This window comes from Rhinolophus ferrumequinum, chromosome 5, assembly GCF_004115265.2.
Source record: "Rhinolophus ferrumequinum isolate MPI-CBG mRhiFer1 chromosome 5, mRhiFer1_v1.p, whole genome shotgun sequence".
NCBI lineage: Eukaryota > Metazoa > Chordata > Mammalia > Chiroptera > Rhinolophidae > Rhinolophus > Rhinolophus ferrumequinum.
Window position 1 is genome coordinate 36,923,393 of NC_046288.1, and position 19,784 is coordinate 36,943,176.

The following is a 19,784-nucleotide window of genomic DNA, read 5'->3' on the forward strand; positions in this document are numbered from 1 at the left end:
GTCCCCATCCTTGGGTGTTTCCCAAAAGTCACCTCATTAACATAATAAAAGATGCTTTTTTGCCCCCCACTCTTAATGCTTAGGAAATTCCAAGAGTTCCAGGAACTGTAAGCCAGGAACTGTGGGTGAAGTCCAAATATATAAGAGAAATATATTTTGGACATCTGAATGACCAAATATATATTTCTTATAAATAAAAATATAGCAAACAGCAAATCAGATCATTCACTGTCCTGCTTCAAACCCTCAATGACCTCTCATCAAACCTAGAATAAGACTTGAGGACGTCATAGGAATGGCGGCAGCGGGGGTGCACTTTTTGAGTTCTCCTCGGATCTTATCACAAACGGGACATCTATAACCCATCAAAGGACTCTCTGCTCATCACGCAGAAGAGCTAAGAGACTCCTGCAAGGATTACTTGAAGGTGGGCAAATTGGGCGAGCAGGGGAAGAGGGAAGGGAGCGGAGTGGAGAGGCGGTACACATCTGCGGCTGTGGAGAGGCAGCACACATCTGCGGCTGTGGAAACGCAGCCAGCATCCGCAGCTTCAAAGACGCAGGGGATCCCAGGACAGAACAGAGAACACAAAAGCCAGGAGGTGGGCTCCTTCCCTGCATCCCACAGCTGATCTCTCCTGCCGAAGGGGCAGCATATCCAGCATTTGAGGCAATAACCTCAGTGAGACCTCCAGTTGGGCCCTAGGCCGGACAAAGGACACAAACTCCATAACTGGGCCCCTCCCCCGGCTCTACCAATTCCACCCCTTGCCCTTCCAGAGACTTAAACTGGCCCCTGAACTGAGGAGTAGTGTCAGATTACAGAGCAACCTTAGTGCTCAGGCTCTGGGAAGTCTGGTGTGCAGCTCTGACCCAAGGAAGAGGCTGGGAAGAGTGTGAATTTTGCTGGGCTAGGAGGGAAGAGACTCCTCCACCCCCAGCCACCACCTTTTCTGGCCTGAGGGTAGAGTGTGACACGGCTGGGCTGGGAGAGAGAAGACCCCTCCATCCCCAGCCCCCACCCTTTCTGGCCTGCCTAGGGTGGGGCAATTACAACTGCAGAGGCACTCCCAGGGATCAGCAGTAAGCAGCAGACACAGCTCCTGGCTTTCAGCAGCTCAAAAATCTCCCGCCCGCCACACACACACACACACACACACACACACACACACGGAAGAAGTGCCCTAACACTCAGGAGAACTGGACACAGGGCTGGTGGTGCTACTCTCAGTGCGCATATGTGCAGACAAGAGCAGAAACTGCACTGACTTTGTAGAAACTACCATCCAGACCCCTCAGCTTCACGCATCTAAATCTGCAGTTCCAACGTCACTCTGGGCACCAGGTGACTGGCTCTGCCTGCACAATACGCAGAGGACTCTTTGGCACAGCAGAGGACAACCTGGAGATTACTTAGTGGGCTTAAGCCAAGACTGGCACTGCTTTTTGTTTTGTTTGTTTTGTTTTGTCTTATATCTTTGATATCTTTGCCTGTGTTGAGTGGGGGTTGTCGGTTGTTTTTACACGTGAAGGTATTTGATTTTTTCTTTGTTGTTGTTGTTGTTGTTGTTGTTGTTGTTTTGCTTGGTGATTTGCTTTGTTCTGAAATTGCCCTACCAGGGTCCAGCTTAAGAGACACAAGACTCAACATACCCAGAGGCCAACTCCAGACCAAACCAGAATACTACCGGGTTTGACCCACAAGTGACACACCCAGAGGGAATTCTCTACTGCCACAAGAGCCTATAGAGGCCAAACCACATATAAGTGGCCAACCCTCACACAGCAGAACACCCTGCGGTGGGCAGAGCCAAGTCTCACAACTAGTCAGCCTAGGAGTTAACCCCACCTACTCACAAGCAAAAAGCAATTAAAGATCTTCTTTAACAGGACAAAATACACACACAAGAGTCACCTTTGGAGCACATGCAGAGGAGAAAAACGAAGTAGTGCAAGTCAAATATAAAGGGCACATACTACGTAAGATAACCCAGCAAGAACTAAGAACTCTAGGGGATCTACCTAATACATCAAAGCAAACACAGAGAGTCAGCCAGAATAGGGAAACAAAGAAACATGTCCCAAATAAAAGAACAGAAGAAACCTCCGGAAATGGAACCAAATGAAACAGAGGTAACCAACCTATCAGAGACAGAGTTCAGAACACTGATGATAAGAACGTTTAAGGAGCTTAGAGAAGACATAAAGAAGGATGTAGAAATCATAATGAACAACCAGTTAAAACTAAAGAACACAATTACTAAAATAAAGAATTCATTTGAAGGAATTAACAGCAGGTTAGATGAAGCAGAGAATCGAATCAGCAACTTAGAAGACAAGTTAGCAGAGATCACTCAAACAGAACAACAGAAAGAAAAAAGAATAAAAAACAATGAAGATGGTTTAAGAGCCTCTGGAATAACATCAAGCGCAACAACATGCGCATTATAGGAATACCAGAAGGTGAAGAGAGGAAGCAAGGGATTGAGAACATATTTGAAGTAATAATGTCCGAAAACTTCCCTAACCTGATGAAGGAAACCAACATACAAGCCCAGGAAGTGCAGAGAGTTCCAACCAGGATAAACCCAAACAGGCCCACACCAAGACACATTAGAGTTAAAATGGCAAAGCTTAAAGACAAAGAGAGAATCCTAAAAGCAGCAAGAGAAAGACAGAGGGTTACATATAAGGGAACTCCCATAAGATAATCAAATCACTTTTCTACAGAAACATTGAAGGCCAGGAGGTACTCAAAGTGATGGAAAACAAAAACCTACAACCTAGATTGCTTTATCCAGCAAGGCTATCATTTAAAGTTGATGGAGAGATAAAGAGCTTCCCAGAAAATAATAAGCTAAAGGAATTTATTACCACCAAGCCAGCATTGCAAGAAATACTAAAAGGACTTCTGTAAATAGAAGAAAGATGAAAACAATCTAACTACAAATTTAAAAATGGCACTAACTATGTACTGATCAATAATCACTTTAAATGTAAACGGATTAAATGCTCCAATCAAGAGACATAGGGTGGCTGACTGGATAAGAAAGCAAGACCCTTGTATATGCTGTATACAAGAGCCTCACCTCAGATCAAAAGACACACACAGGCTGAAAATGAAGGGTTGGAGTAAGATATTTCATGCAAATGGAAATGAGAAAAAAGCTGAAGTTGCAATACTTATATCTAACAAAATAGACTTTAAAATGAAGAACATATTAAAAGACAAAGACGGGCACTATATAATAATAAAAGGATCAATCCGACAAGAGGATATAACCCTAGTAAACATCTATGCACCCAACATAGGAGCACCTAAATATATAAAACAGGTACTGACTGGCATAAAGACAGAGATCAACAGTAACACTATCATAGTAGGGGACTTCAACATAACTCTGACAACAAGGGACAGGTCTTCCAGACAGAAAATCAATATGGAAACAACAGCCTTAAATGACACATTGGACCACTTGGATTTAACCGATATTTTCAGAGCATTTCACCCCACAGCTGCAGAATACACATTCTTCTCAAGCGCACATGGAACATTTTCCAAGATAGACCATAAGTTAGGCCACAAAACAAGTCCTGATAAATGTAAGAAAATTGAAATCATACCAATTGTCTTCTCTGACCACAGTGCTATGAAATTAGAAATGAACTACAGGAAAAAAACTGGAAGACACACCAATTCATGGAGGCTGAATAACATGTTACTAAATAATAAATGGGTCAACCAGGAGATCAACGAAGAAATCAAAAGATATCTTGAGACAAACAAAAATGAAAACACGATGACCCCAAATCTATGGGATGCCACAAAAGCAGTCCTAAGAGGGAAATTTATAGCATTGCAGGCCTACCTAAAGAAACAAGAAACATCACTAATCAACAGTTTATCTTCACACTTAAGGGATCTGGAAAAAGAACAGCAAAATAAGCCCAAAGGGAACACAAGGAAGGAGATAATAAAGATCAGAGCGGAAATGAATGAAATAGAAACCAGAAAAACAATACAAAAGATCAATGAATCCAAGAGTTGGTTCTTAGAGAAGATAAATAAAATTGACAAACCTTTAGCCAGACTCATTAAAAAAAAAGAGAGAGAGGACCCAAATTAATAAAATCAGAAATGAAAGAGGAAAAGTGACAACAGACACCGCAGAAATACAAAAAATTTTAAATTACTGTGAGCAACTATATGCCAACAAATTTAACAATCTGGAAGAAATGGACAATTTTCTAGAGGTGTACAATCTTCCAAGGCTAACTCAAGAAGAAACAGAAAACCTAAATAGACTGATTACCACCAGGGAAATTGAATCAGTAATCAATAATCTCCCAACAAACAAAAGCCCTGGACCAGATGGCTTTACAGGTGAATTTTACAAAACGTTCAAAAAAGAATTATCACCTAGTCTCCTCAAGCTCTTCCAAAAAATCCAGAAGGAGGGAAGACTCCCAAATACTTTTTACGAAGCCACTATCACCCTGATCCCAAAATCAGACAAAGACACCACAAAAAAAGAAAACTACAGGCCGATATCTCTAATGAATATAGATGCAAAAATCCTCAACAAAATATTAGCAAACAGACTTTGGCAATACATTAAAAAGATCATACACCATGATCAAGTGGGATTCATCCCTGGTATGCAAGGGTGGTTCAACATCCGCAAATCAATTAATGTGATACACCACATTAACAAAATGAAAAATAAAAATCATATGATCATATCAATAGATGCACAAAAGCATTTGATAAAATCCAACAGCCATTTATGATAAAAACCCTTAAGAAAGTGGGAATAGAGGGATCATATCTCAACATAATAAAGGCCATATATGATAAACCCACAGCTAACATCATACTCAATGTGGAAAAGCTAAAACCATTCCCCTTAAGATCAGGAACAAGGCAATGTTGCCCACTTTCTCCACTTCTATTCAACACAGCGCTGGAAGTTCTGGTCACAGCAATCAGACAAGAAAAAGAAATAAAAGGCATCCAAATCGGTAAGGAGGAAGTAAAATTGTCATTATATGCAGATGACATGATACTATATATAGAGAACCCTAAAGACTCCACCAAGAAACTATTAGAGCTGATAGATGAATTTAGTAAAGTAGCAGAACACAAAATTAATATTCAGAAATCAGTTGCATTTGTATATACCAATAATAAAACATCAGAAGGAGAAATTAAAAAAACAATCCCATTCACAATTGCTCCAAAGACTATAAAATACCTGGGAATAAATTCAACCAAAGAAGTAAAAGAACTGTACTCAGAAAATTATAAGACACTGAAGAAAGATATGAAAGAAGATACAAATAGATGGAAACACATACCATGTTCATGGATAGGAAGAATTAATATAGGTAAAATGCCCATACTGCCTAAGGCAATATACATATTCAACGCAATTCCTATCAAACTACCAACGATGTTTTTCGTACAAATAGAACATATAATCCTAAAATTTATATGGGACTATAAAAGACCCCAGATAGCCTCAGCAATCTTGAGAAATAAGAACAAAGTGGGAGGTATAACAATATCTGACTTCAAATTAGACTACAAGGACAGTAATCAAAACAGCATGGTACTGGCATAAAAACAGACACACAGATCAATGGAACAGAATAGAGAGTCCAGAAATAAATCCATGCCTATATGGCCATTTAATCTACGACAATGGAAGCAAGAATGTGCGTGGGGTAAAAACAGTGTATTCAATAAATGGTGCTGGGAAACCTGGACAGACACATGCAAAAAAATGAAGCTGGACCACCTCCTTACACCATATACAAAAATAAATTCAAAATGGCTTAAAGACTTAAATGTAAGATCTGAAACCATAAAATACCTAGAAGAAAATATAGGAAGAAACTTCACAGACATTACCCGGAGTAAGATTTTTACTGATATATCCCCTCACGCGTGGGAAGTAAGAGAAAAAATAAACATGTGGGATTATATCAAACTAAAAAGTTTTTTCACAGCAAAGGAAACCATCAATAAAACAAAAAGGGATCCTACTGAATGGGAAAAGATATTTGCCAATGATATATCTGATCAGGGGTTAATATCACAAATTTATAAAAAAACTCACTCAACTCAACTCCAAAAAAACAAACAACCCAATTAAAAAATGGGCAGAGGACATGAAGAGACATTTTTCTAAAAAGGACACAAATGGCAAACAGACATATGAAGAAATGCTCAACCTCACTAACCATCAGAGAAATGCAAAAAACCACAATGAGATACCACGTCATCCCAGTCAAAATGGCTATCATTAATAAATCAACAAACAAAAGTGCTGGCGCGGATGTGGAGAAAAGGGAACACTTGTGCATTGTTGGTGGGATTGCAGATTGGTGCAGCCACTATGGAAAACAGTATGGAGGTATCTCAAAAATCTGAAAATGGAACTACTTTATGATACAGCAATTCCACTCCTAGGTATCTATCTGGAGAAATCCAAAACTCTAATTCAAAAATCTTTATGCACTGCTGTTTATTGCAGCACTATACACAATAGCCAAGACATGGAAACAACCGAAATGCCCATCGGCAGATGACTGGATTAAGCAACTGTAGTACATTTATACAATGGAGTATTACGCAGCCATAAAGAAGAAAGAAATCTTACCATTTGCAACAACATGGATGGACCAAGAGAACATTATGTTAAGTGAAATAAGTCAGACAGAGAAAGACAAATACCATATGATCTCATTTATATGTGGAATCTAAAGAAAAGAATAAGTGAATGAACTAATCAGGAACAGTTTTGGAGACATAGAGGAAAAACTGAGGGTTGCTAGATGGGCGGGGGGGTGGGGATAAGGGGAAAGGTGAGGGGATTAGAAAACAGTCAGTAACCACAAGATGGCCACGGGGTTTTGAAAATTAATTTGGGGAATGTAATCAATAATGTTGAAAGATTTTGTAGAGTATCCGATGGACACTTGTCCCATTTGGGAGACCACCTCAGGGATGATGTAGATGCCTGATCACTGCTCTGTACACCTGAAGCTGAACAATAATGAATGCCAACTATAATTTTACATATATATATGTATATATATGTATGTATATAATTACAAGAAGTGGAGTACAGCATTAGGAATAGAGACAGTGGAAATGTAATGGCTGTGTGCGATGTCAGAGGGATAGTGGATGGGGAGAGGGGGTTTCACACAGTGTGAGGGATATAAATAATAAACGTCTAAGTATTACTTTGTCTTGTGCACCTGAAACTAATAAAAAAGCCAGGTAAAGAAAGAAAACACCTCGAATAAGACTTAAATTTTTCATCTTGCCTAAAAGGCCCTATCTATATGCTCTGCCCCCTAACTATCCAACCTCCCCTCACACCACTTATTTGTAAGGCCATTTCTGCATCCTTCTGTGCAGAAAGCCGCTCATTCCCACCTCAGCGTATTGTACTAGTTTTTCTCTGCCAGGAATTTCTTTTGTCCAAAATCTTCATGTGGCCGGTTTCATTATTTGTGTCTCAGTATCTCTTCAGGGAGCCTTTCACTGTTCAGACCAGTCACTGTCACCTCATCCAGGCTTCTCTTCTCCACTTTCTGGCCCATCTTCTTCATTTCCTGGCTTACTTGATTATCTGTCCGGCTTCGCTTTACGAGAACAGGGATCTTATAAGTCTTGTTTGCTGCTGTGTCATCACTTCCTAGAATGGTGCCTACCACACGAGAGGTAGTAAATAAATATTTGTTAATTGGTTGAATGGGTAGATGGATGGCTCAAAGGGTGGACAGTTGGATTATGGAAAAACACTCTTTTGCTTTATTATCTAATTTTTCTCAAAAGACATTTACAAAAATTAATGAGTCAGAAAAAGTTAATGAAAACAAGTCTGGGAGCTAACAAGATAAGCCTAAAGATTAACTGATGAAGTCAGAAAGAGTTAATAAGAATGAGTCTGAGAGCTAAAAAGAATAGGTTTAAAGATTAATTTAGCTCGGTGTCTCCTGGCTAGCACTACAGTTGCAGGCTGACAAACACCAGGACAATTTTCAGAGGAAGCCAACTGCGGTAACAGTTCTCAGAAGGGGCCAGCAGCAATGGTAAACAACTGCAAAATGAGTAGCCCCCTGCATCATGTATAGAAAAATATTAAACCCCAGCTAAATAGCAACCCGCTACAGCTGTCCACTAGAGACTCTGCCCTCAGCAAACCCCCCTGACGGTGTTTCTTTCCTTACTACCCGTGGTAGCGGTCTTCTTTAGACACCGCCATGGGCATTCTCTCCGCCCAACCTTCAGTAAAACTTTCTTTGCTTTCCTATTTTTCTGAGTCTTGTGAATTCCTTCACCTTCTGCGAATGACCGGGGTTAATTCTACACCAGTACAAAACTCATCATTGAAGTGTGCACACAGTAAAGCCAAACTCTCTGACTTTGAAGATTCACTACCAGCTGGGGATCTTGGGCAAGATAAAATAAATTCTATGCCTGTTTTCGCATATGTGAAATGAGCTAATAGCAGTATCTCCCCCATAGGATTATTATGAGAATGAAATGGAATAATATTTAAAAAGGACTTAGGACAAGGTCACGCACATAATTACTACTGTGTTAAGTTTGGCTATTATTTGGTATTATTATCATTAATCGAGAGCTCCTTTCTAGAGTAAGAGTACGCAAACTTAGGACCAGGTTCAAATCCAGCCCTCCACCTCTTTTTTTGTAAATAAAGCTTTATTGGAGCAACAAGCCACGCCCATTCATTTACATATTGTCTATGGCTGTTGTTTCTCGATAATGGTGGAGTTGAGTTGATTAGTTGCAACAGAAAGGCAATAATGCCCACAAAGCTTAAAATATGTACTATCTGGCTCTTTACAGAAAGTTTGCCAACCTCTATTTTAGAGCATATGCCATGGGTTTAGATAAATGTGTATAAAGAGAGTAATGATGACTCTTTATAGTTATGTTTTCCTGAATTAAACAAGAACAAAACAACAGCCCTTAGCATCTGGACCCTGGTTTTATCTCTTGAGTCTCAGTTGTCTGGAGCTATGTGGAAGCAAAAGGCAAAGCTGTGAGTGCCCAAGGGCAAGACCAGCTGCTACAATTACAAGAGATTGATTAGAAAGCCACATGACCACCGAGAAACACTGCTAATGGTTGTGTTAACTTTCCCAGTAATCTGCTTTTTCATTAATAGACAGTAATTACGTATGGTCCACTGTGGAGCAACCCATAAAGAAGGGCTTTCAAAGAATTTCCTAAGCTTAAAAACTAAATGGCTATGCAGATATTGATTAATCAAAGTACTCAACATCAGCATCTGAGCTATGCCTCCAATTTCTTGTGGCAAAACTATGCAAAACCCAACTCAATCTCAACCCCATTCTCCTTTGCCTGCTTCTACCTTGTTTCCCCGAAAATAAGACCTAGCCGGACAACCAGCTCTAATGCGTCTTTTGGAGCAAAAATTAATACAAGACCCAGTCTTATTTTATTATAAGACCCGGTATAACATAATATAATATAATATAATATAATATAATATAATATAATATAATATAATGTAATATAACACTGGGTCTTCTATTAATTTTTGCTCCAAAAGACGCATTAGAGCTGATTGTCCGGCTAGGTCTTATTTTGGGGGAAACAGGATACATACATACAGAGATTGAAAACAAAACAAAAAAATAATTCCCTAACACCTTGCTTTCAATGAGAGAAATGTATATGTGACAACTCTGGGCAAAAAGGACATAAATGGAAATCTGCTGGCACCACCATTCCAATGTTTGTCTTTTTTTGGTCTTGAATATAGACATAGCATCTGAAACTGCCACAACTATCTTGTGATTATTAGAGAACAGAGACATTAGTGAGAATAGTTTTGAACTTTTAAACCAATATCAGCAGTGCCTACCTCTGCCCTGAACTTATGAGAAGAATAAACCACTCTTTAGGTAAGCCACAGTTATTGTGTTTTATTTCTAACAAAAACCCTTCCTAGCTGATATATTTCACAAACTGAAAACTGAGGGACTAATAAAAGGCAACATGTTATAAGAGAAAAGATGCAAGATTAGAAGCCAAAAGATCTGGACTCAAATTCCGATCCTTCCATTTATTAACGAGGGAACTCAATGGCATTAAGATCATTTGTTTCCTCCTTAGTTCCAATTATTTACCTGCCTCTCAGGGCTGTTTAAGGCTCAAATCAGGCAACTTGTGGACATGCTGACAAATACACTCTAAAGCTTATGTAGCAATATGATTCAAGATGGTGCTACGAAGGAAAATGATTTCAAATTTAATCATACAAATTCAATATTCCAATGCAGGGGAATATTCATTTAATTTATTTTACATTCTCTCCCTTGATAGTTTATTTGGGTCATCCAAAGGAGTACCTAGTGAGACAAGCTACACAGCCCTGTGGTCCTGTCAGTCGAGAGAAAGGAAGCGAATGTTTTAATAAGGGTTAATCATGCTGGTTCAGTGCTTTAAGTAAAGCATTGCCTGTTTTGAATTAGATTGTAGTCCTGACTCTACCCAGTGCTAAATCTGCTTTACCATTTTAAGAAATAAAAAGTTAGGGTTTTTTTTTTTATGTGTGAAAAGAAAAAAACACGTTAATAAATATAGTGTTAATGTTGTCATAAAGGATTATGTAGAATACTCCCAACTCTCACAGAAAATGTCTGCTTAAATGGAAAAAAAAAAACAAAAACCCACTATGTAAGACTTAATGCTGTATTTAAAGAAAACATTATTTTCTAGCACTGATTTAAGCAGGAATATACATTCCTGATTATCAGATAAGAGGACATAGGGGGAAAAATAATCTGTTATTAATCCATCTTCTATTGTTAATTTGTGATTTATATACTTTATCTATACTAACTTTCACATGTCAAAGTTTTTACATTTGAATATCTAAATGCCTATGTAATAATAAACCAGTTTAAGACACAAAACAAAAACATCTTTATGTTCCTCTGTGTACTCTTTCCCAACCCAATCTCCTTCCCTCCCCACCAGAGGTCAACTCCAACTTCAATATTTATTAATGATTTCCTTGCTTGAAGGCTTGTTAATCATCCTTTGGCTTTTCTTTGTGACTTTACCACAGACGTGTGTGTACGCGCGCGCGCACGAGCATATCCCTAAAATAAATAATTTAGTTTTGCTTGTTTATGAACTTTACTTATGCAGAAGCTTACAATATATATGCTTAATATTACTTTTGGATAGTCATCCATGTTGACACAGAGCTATATTTCATCCACTTCCACTGTTACACAGTGTTTCATTTATTAATACATGAAATTTATTAATTCTTCTGTTGATGAACATTGTGCTGTTTCCAATTTTTTGCTGCTATGAATGTTACCATGAATATTCTTATGTTCCTCTCCTAATATTCAGGTACAAGTTTCTTTGTGAGCATACCTACAAATGCCATTGCTAAATCATAGAACATAGGCATTTTTTATCTTATTTGGAGATGTCTACATATTTTCCAAAATGTTTACATCAATCTACATCTGTCCCACCAGCAGTATATAAAAATTCCCATTTCTCCACAACCCTGCCAAAAACTGGTATCCTCAGACCCGTTAGTTATTGCTAACACCCTGGGTATAGATATTACAAAATGGTATTTTGTTGCTTTTTCTGGAACACACCAGACACCTACTGACATATGTGCGGTCTGCTTCCTCACCTCCTGGAGGTTGTCGCTTGTGTCACTTTCTCAGCAAGGCTTTCCCTGACAACCCAATTTAAAATTGCAGCCTCTAGGTACTTCCACCTTTCTCACTTATTTTTCCCTATTGCACTTATCACCCTTGCACATTGTGATGGGCTGAATTATGCTCCTACCCCAAATTCATACATTGACATCCTAACCCGCCAGAACCTCAAAATGTGACTACATTTAGAGACAGGGTCTTTAAAGAGATAATGATATTAAATGAGACAATTAGAATGGGGCCTAATCCCATATGAGTGATAGATATTCTTATGAGATGAGGATATTTGGACACAGAGCTGCACAGGGGGAAGACTATGTAAAGATACAAGAAGATGGCTGTATACCAGACAAGGAGAGAGGCCTCCGAAGAAACTAACCCTGCCAACACCTTGATTCCAGACTCCAGGTCTTTAGAATTCTGAGAAAATCATTTCTGTTGTTTAAGCCACCCCGTCTGTGCCTTTGTTATGACAGCCCTAGCAAACTAATGCAGACATATATTTCTGTTGTTTAGTCAGAAAAATATAAGCATAAACCACAGTTCATTGATACATTTCGGCCCTAGTGGAGTATATAAAGGAATGATAGTAAGTATCTTCTTATTCTTGATTGCAAAATGAATACTTTCAACTTTTTATTATTACATATTATATGAGGTGTGATCAAAAACTACAGTGAATGCTGCTGCTGAGTGCCATCGAACAGAAAGGCAGGGATCTTCAACATGGGAAGTGGCGCGTCGAACCTTAGTCACAGTGTGTGACAGATGTCAACTTATTCGGTGCAGTCAGTCGGGTGTAAGCTACAGTTGAGAGAAGGTGTGTTTTAAAGTGTGCCGTAAATCATCCTCCATCATGACAACACTGTGTCACACATCGCTTCTGGTACAGCAATTTCTGTCCAATAAAAACATCACAGGGGCGGCAGGATGGCTAAGTTGGTTAGAACACGAGCTCTTAACAAGGTTGCAGGTTCAATTCCCGCATGGGATGGTGGGCTGTGCCCCTTGCAACTAAGATTGAAAATGGTGACTGGACTTGGAGCTGAGCTGCATCCTTCACAACTAGATTGAAGGACAATGACTGATGGGTCTGGAAAAACACACTGTTCCCCAATATTCCCCATAAAAATAAAAATAAATATTGGTCTTAAAAAAAAATTATCCACCTTATTCACCGAGTCTGGCACTGTGCAACTTCTGGCTCTTCCTCAAAGTCAAAATGATTCAGGACATTGAGGCAGCCACGACAGTGCAACTAAAGCCACTCATGAAAAAGGACTTCCAGAACTGCTTCAGAAAGTGGCAAGAACAATGGGATAAGTGTGTTGAAAGAAAGGGGGGCTATTTTGAGGGGATTAAATGGCAAAGTGTCTTTTACTATAATAATTTTTTTATTTAAACATTCCCATAGTTTTTGTTCACACTTTGTATTTGCTATCTGATAATTTCAATACCTATAGTTTCTGCATATCTATTTCTGTGGTTGTTACTGCTATTTCTCTTTTAAGGTAGCTTATTTCCTCATGTCTATAGGGATTTTTAAAATTATAAGTACATTTACTTGGTACATCACCTGTGGGATTTTCTGAGGCCCTGACTAAAGTGTATACATTCAGGGAGGATTTGTCCGGCTTCTGCTTCGCACCTGGAGTCCACACCAACCAGGGCCATCTCACATTAAATATATAGCTCGGAGTGTTCTGGCACCTACAAGACAGTGTGAATTCAAGCCACAGTCCTGCATGAGTGTGACCTTGTCTTCGGGTATTCTCAGAGGAGGAAATTTCCTTATTTCTTTGTTCAGTCAGAGCCAAAACTAAAGCAGGTACATATCCACATTATCCTGGGGCAGACAACATTCTGGCACACCCACTGAGTATACTATCCCTGGGAGTCCTGGGTTTGTGGGCAAGCTCTGGTCTGACTTCCCAGTCTGCTTGGGGCTCTAAGCTTTGTTTTCTCCTTCAGTGCTCATGTGCCCTACTAAGACCCAGGCTGAAGACCATGTGCGTTCAACAGATATGTCAGGTCAATGCCAGGTTTGGTAACTGCTTCATTCTATAGAGTCAAACTTCCTTATCACACCGGAACACAAAGAATCCCATTAATCTGCCTCCAACTCAGCTACATATAAAGTGTGTGTGTGTGTGTGTGTGTGTGTGTGTGTGTGTAAAATACTTTACTGGGCATTTTTAGATGTATATCAGGAAAAGTTTCTCTAATCATTGAATTCATTCTATCACCAGAAATAAAAATCTTTATTGCACACACATAATTGAGCCTCCCCAAGATCTACTAAGTCATAATTTCAAGAGTGTGGCTCCCAAATCAATATTTTGGCAAGTTCCCTAGCTCACTCGAATGCAGCTGATCCACCAAACTGATGGTCTGGAATCATTGCCTGAGTTGGGCATCTTTTATTCAGGATGAAGCTTCCAATTTAAGTAGAATGTTTAGCCATGACTGTTTTATACAGAGAAGGTATAATGCAGTACTCATAGAGTCTATATCTGTTTTGAAGACATCAAATATGTGTATCTGTTATCTCTCGCTCGACATTACTACTTTGAAACCAAAGTTACTGTGCTCATAATTAATTGGTATCTTGAGAAATCCCCTTTCTACCCTGTTATATGTCATAAAAGTGGTTATATGAGCAATTTGTACAGGGTGGTTTAGGGTTTTGGGGGGACTACTGGAATAATCCTGCACATTGGGCCTGCAGAAAGTACAATATACATTTCAGGTTTCTGCTTCCCATGACTTGTTCAAGAGCCTTGAAAGTTGACAAAAATTTGAAGGTGTATAATCCTTATTCCTGAGCAACAAAATTAGTGACTAGTTTCTGTGATGGCTCACCCTGCTTATGTTCACCAATCAGATAGAAGATAGTCTGTAAAAAGGCCACACACTCCCTAAGTATCACTAATCAGGATTCTTTTAAATAGTTATTGTTCGGGATTTTATGTAAGTTAGCAAATGTGACAGTGACTTGTCAATATTGCTCATTTGTGCCTCCTTCCAAAAAGATGGTATTTTCTTAATAAACAGTTATTGATTTATTTTTCAAAGGGCATTTACTGTGTGTCTGTTACGTGCTAGACATTGTGCTGGGCAATATGAGACCTGTTACTCCTGCCATAGCTCTACACGGCCATTACATGTTGAGTGTTTAAAATACCATTCCTGAAATGACAAAGAGAAATGTGATCTATGACATATTTGAGATCTGTGAGAAACCAATCCTCACACTCTGCTGAACTACTATTGTGCAACGTGCCTTTGGGGAGCTTTGCTGGGGCTCGCGGGCATTCCAACCAGTCTTAACACAGAAAAAGAGATAATGTCTACTGCAGTGTTGGGAGGAGAAAAAAAACAACAAAAGCTCCATACTATAGCCCTATGAGGAGACTATGATTGGTGAGAGAATGAAATAAAGTTCCTTTCAGAGCCTAAGAAAAGTATTTCTACGGGCCAAGAAGAATAGAAAAGTGTCATAGACTGAAGTGGTTTGAGGTAGTTCTAGAAAAGAGACAAAATTCACTCCATCTTCTCTGGCTTAGGAGGTATTGTTAAATGATAGAACAGTCTTTTTCTCCAATAGTAAGGAGGCTCACTTGAAGATTCATGGATACAGTGACGTGGGAACCATTTCACTGGAAATATACTACTGACATTACCTACGGGAAAAGCCCAACTAGTTATTTCACCATGTGATCTGCAAGTGCTGCTTGGCTGACACGCTCTGTGGTACAATGTCCACAGCCAGCTTCGTCGCTTTAGAAAGGCAGTCACAGTCAATCCACTTGCAAACATCTTGACATGGCCTAATAATACACATGTAATTAGATTATCCCACTTCATTTCTTTTGTTTTTCAAATGTAAAAATAACCACCTCTAGCCACCACCACCCACTCCAGCATGATAGATTAGCAGAAAGTATCCCTCTTTCGGACGTATCCCTCTCCCTCGGATTTGTTTCAGAGCCTTGGAAGTTTACTAAAAATCCTTATTCCAAAAGCCTCGAATTGAAAATATTGGAAACTCTGCTCAGCCCACCAGTGATTTCCATTTTTCAATGGATGTTGCTCTCATGGCTGCCACACAAAGTCACGCTAAAATTTCTCACAGCCCAAAAGGCTTTTGCCTGTTGTGCATGGCTCCAGTGGGGCTCAGATCCTTGCACAGCCCCAGCTGGTTTACCAAGAGAAGGAGAGTCTGGTGTCTCAAGCTTAAGCCCTTGACTCCCAAGGCCTTTGTTCTCTAGCTGCAGTATACCTAAAGCAACCTGTATACCTAAAGCAATGCCAGCATGGGTCCTAGAGTGCACTTTGTGGCTAATGTCAGCCCTTCACCCAGACCTGTACCCTAATGCTGAAATCACATTGCCAGTGGAGACTTCTCTTTTCTTCATGATAAGTTTCCTTGGGGCTAGGGAAGGGAGAGTAATATCCCAGAGCCAATGTAATCCACCATAATCTCCTGGAGAGCTTCTGATAACAGTGAGCCGCAAAAAGTATAGGGTTACAGTTTAGTCTCCTTGGCCTTTGTCAAACAATACAAAAAAGGTCATGTTATTCCTTTTCTCCAGAATAATTATCCTCAGGACAAAGTTATTTCAAGGTGGGTTTTCTTCATCTAGTCAGAGAAGTGACTTGAAGAATTAAATGGCATTCCTTCCAGAAAAGAAATTTCAAACCCTCTTCTAACTAGGCATTGTACTACATGTTCATTTGAGGGCTAAAGGCAAAGTCGCATGTTTTTGCGAATAGCATCACCCTTTTTGTTCCTTCTAAATTGGTAAAATAAGGAAGCTATGGGGCTAAGAAATTGCTGTCCTCCATTGGCAAATTCCTTGATGTTTTTTTCCTACTTACTTTGAACAAGAAATGGCATAGTATTTTTAAAAATATGGACAATGTTCCATGGTATAGTTTGCAACAGAATGAAAATAACTTATTCATATTTAGCTGGAAGAAAATCTATATAAGAAATGCCTGCTAACTGAGGTAAAAGAACAAAAAATTAGCAGATGTGAATTCTTTCTATCAAATTGTGCAGGCTAATTATTCTCTACCTTTGAAGAGGTGCAAAGGTCAAAAGGCTAATGTATAGCTTAATCAGAAAATTACGTAAATTGGCCCAAATCAAGTACATCATATAACTTCCATAATCAGTAAAATATGTAGTTCACTAGCAAATCAAGTGAAATTGCCAGCTATTTGATCAGTAAAAAAAGAAAGAGAAAAACCCAGAACATTGGTAGATATTGTATCTCAGGCAAAGTTGATTTTAACATGACAATAAGAAAATAAAATAAAACATTTTGAAAAAGGGGCAGAAAGTCAAGAAATACATAAAAACAATTTGATTTGAGGGAAATCACTAGAATGTGAGCACCATGGAGACAGGGTGCTTTTTGTTCACTGATGTATTTCTATCACCTAGAACAATGGCTGGTATATGAGTATGATAGATCCTTAGTAAACATTTGTGAATGAATACTGAATGAATTATTAGATCAAAAATGTCATGAGAAAAACATGAGACTGCAAGTTGTGAAATGAGAAAACAATGTATTACAATATCAAGTATTTTTTCCTAAACTTATTTCATATTCAGCATGTTAGCAATTTTCTACTCTTTACAAAATAATAAATTCCTATAAGAAAGAGCACTGATATAAAAGTAGCTTTACTAAAATTCCACAATGATAAATTATTTCTGCTTACAAAAACACCTATATAAAAGGCAATTCTGTTTTCTTTTAACTCTGGTAAGGTGAATCCCTCTCCTAAATATTTGGAGATGTATAGTATGTAAATATCCACCCTTCAGAGATAAGAATGAGACACAGAGAAGGAAGGATCTTTCAAGAGTCACTATGAAGTAAATACTCAAATACAATTGATTTTCAGGGTAAGAGTCTTTCTATTTCAAAGCCATATTTTATTACTACCATTTTCTTTATCATTCTTTTCATTGATACCATTCTAAAATGACTCCTTTGTATCTCTATATAGTAAAAAATAGTCATTGTTCTTTACCCTCAAATCTTGCCACTCCTTAAAAATGTTTCCCTTATATGATCTCAGTTGGAAACACAGTATATATAAGAAATAATTTTTGTTAATAGTTATTATTCACCATATTCCAGGAGAATTTAAGGCAATTTACAATATTGAACATATTACAACATTAGATTGCTATTTAAAAAATAAATAAATGTGTGAGAAAATGAAGGCAGAGGTAAACTGAGGTACAGAAGATACAATGAAAACAAAGAAAAGTTACTACACAAAATGAAAATTATGAGGTTTGTGCATTTAATCCTTAGTCACATGTCTCTAAGGTTTCTTGCAACCAAGACAAATAGGGAAACACAACCGTATACTTCTATATCCAAAAGGCAAACCAGTTAAACTGGTCAGGAAAAGCATTCTTGGTGCTGAGAACAAAAGAGAGATATCTTTTATTGATCCTCATAATAAGGATAGTGCATAACGTTATAAACAACATCCTCAACAATGCCTCTGGTAAATACAGTGATGAGTGCCATATGGACATTTTAGACATCCTTTAATATGGGGGCTCACCACCAAAGACCAATTCAATAAAGTAATGGGGGCCAGGAGGTTGAGTAGCAAATGATGAATCCAGTCACTGAGATCAGTGGCTTAATCCAGAAATTGATTTTAGCATGTTTAAAGAAGTGGAAAAGCCACAAACCCTTCAGCCAGTCTCCACAAATGCTGTTCTATGAGCTTTTGAGAAGAACTAAGGGGCATGTTCAAAATTCTGTTCTCTGATCAGGACCAAAAATATAACTATTTGGTGGTACCAGATCCAGATGAGTGCAGAATCATATGCAGGAACCCATGCAAGATAAAACTGTGGAGTCCCTGGATCAAAATTATTAGAAATTTCAAGATGGTGACAGCAGAATATTAAACCAAGCACAAGATCCTTCCGAAGGCAGGGCACTGTGTAATTGCATAGATACACACCTGTGGTGCCAGATCTGACCATATCCTTTAACAGCCAGTCAGGTTAGTCTAAGATATTCACTTGGGTGGCCTGGAAGGAATACTCTCCTTCCCACGGAGTGTCCTTCTTACCATGGGGAAATCAAAGATTCTTCCAGTCTAACTCACAGGTGAATCAACAACTGTGACATCCAGAGCTCAATGACACAAACATGGCAACATTATAAGCTTGGACAATTATGAAAATAGATATTATGAAATGCCTAGCTAGCTTGACCATTTATATGTGTGTATAAATAGATAGATAGATATAGATATATATAATATATATATATATATATATATATATATATATATATATATATATAATACATACACACATACAGAGGGTACCAAAAAAATGTATACACATTTTAAGAAAGGAAAAAACTATATTAAAATTGTAATACTCAATACAGACCAATAACAAATGATGAATACAAGTCACATTTGACTTCTGCAATTACAAGATGTGCTCAAAGTGGTTGAGCGTAATTTTAATAGTTTTTTCCTTTATTAAAATGTGTGTATATTTTTTTGGCACCCTCTGTACGTAGGGCTGTGTGTGTGTGTGTGTGTGTGTGTGTATCTTGAAAATATTTACCCTTGAGAAATGAAACTTCCTTCTACACATTCCAAAATGAACTGCTTACAAGGTGTATCCTGGGACTAGATAATATATTTTCCTGAATAGAGTTAATTGTAATAGAGTTAATATTAGAAGATGTCTAACTTATCGTGATGACTCTATTTTTGAGATCCTTCCTTCTGGCAACTAATAGGTAGCCGGCTCTTTGCTTATCAAGGCCCTTCTTAGATTGTGACTAGAGCCACTGCATTTCTAAGTCAAAAGATGTAGAATCTTTCATTCTCTTTAAAGAGAGAAGGAGCATTCATTCAGCACACTCAAAACAGAAATCAAGTGATTAGGCAAAAGTTTAACAAGAAGCGGGTGAGCAGTATATCTCTGATTTACCTATGTAGAGGTGG

At 38.4% G+C, this 19,784-nt stretch overlaps 1 protein-coding gene across 2 annotated transcripts in view; it reads right to left on the bottom strand.

The window, feature by feature from the left end:
* RASGEF1B (RasGEF domain family member 1B) overlaps window positions 1–19,784 on the bottom strand; it is a 534,882-nt gene that overhangs the window by 285,543 nt on the left and 229,555 nt on the right. The window lies entirely within an intron of this gene.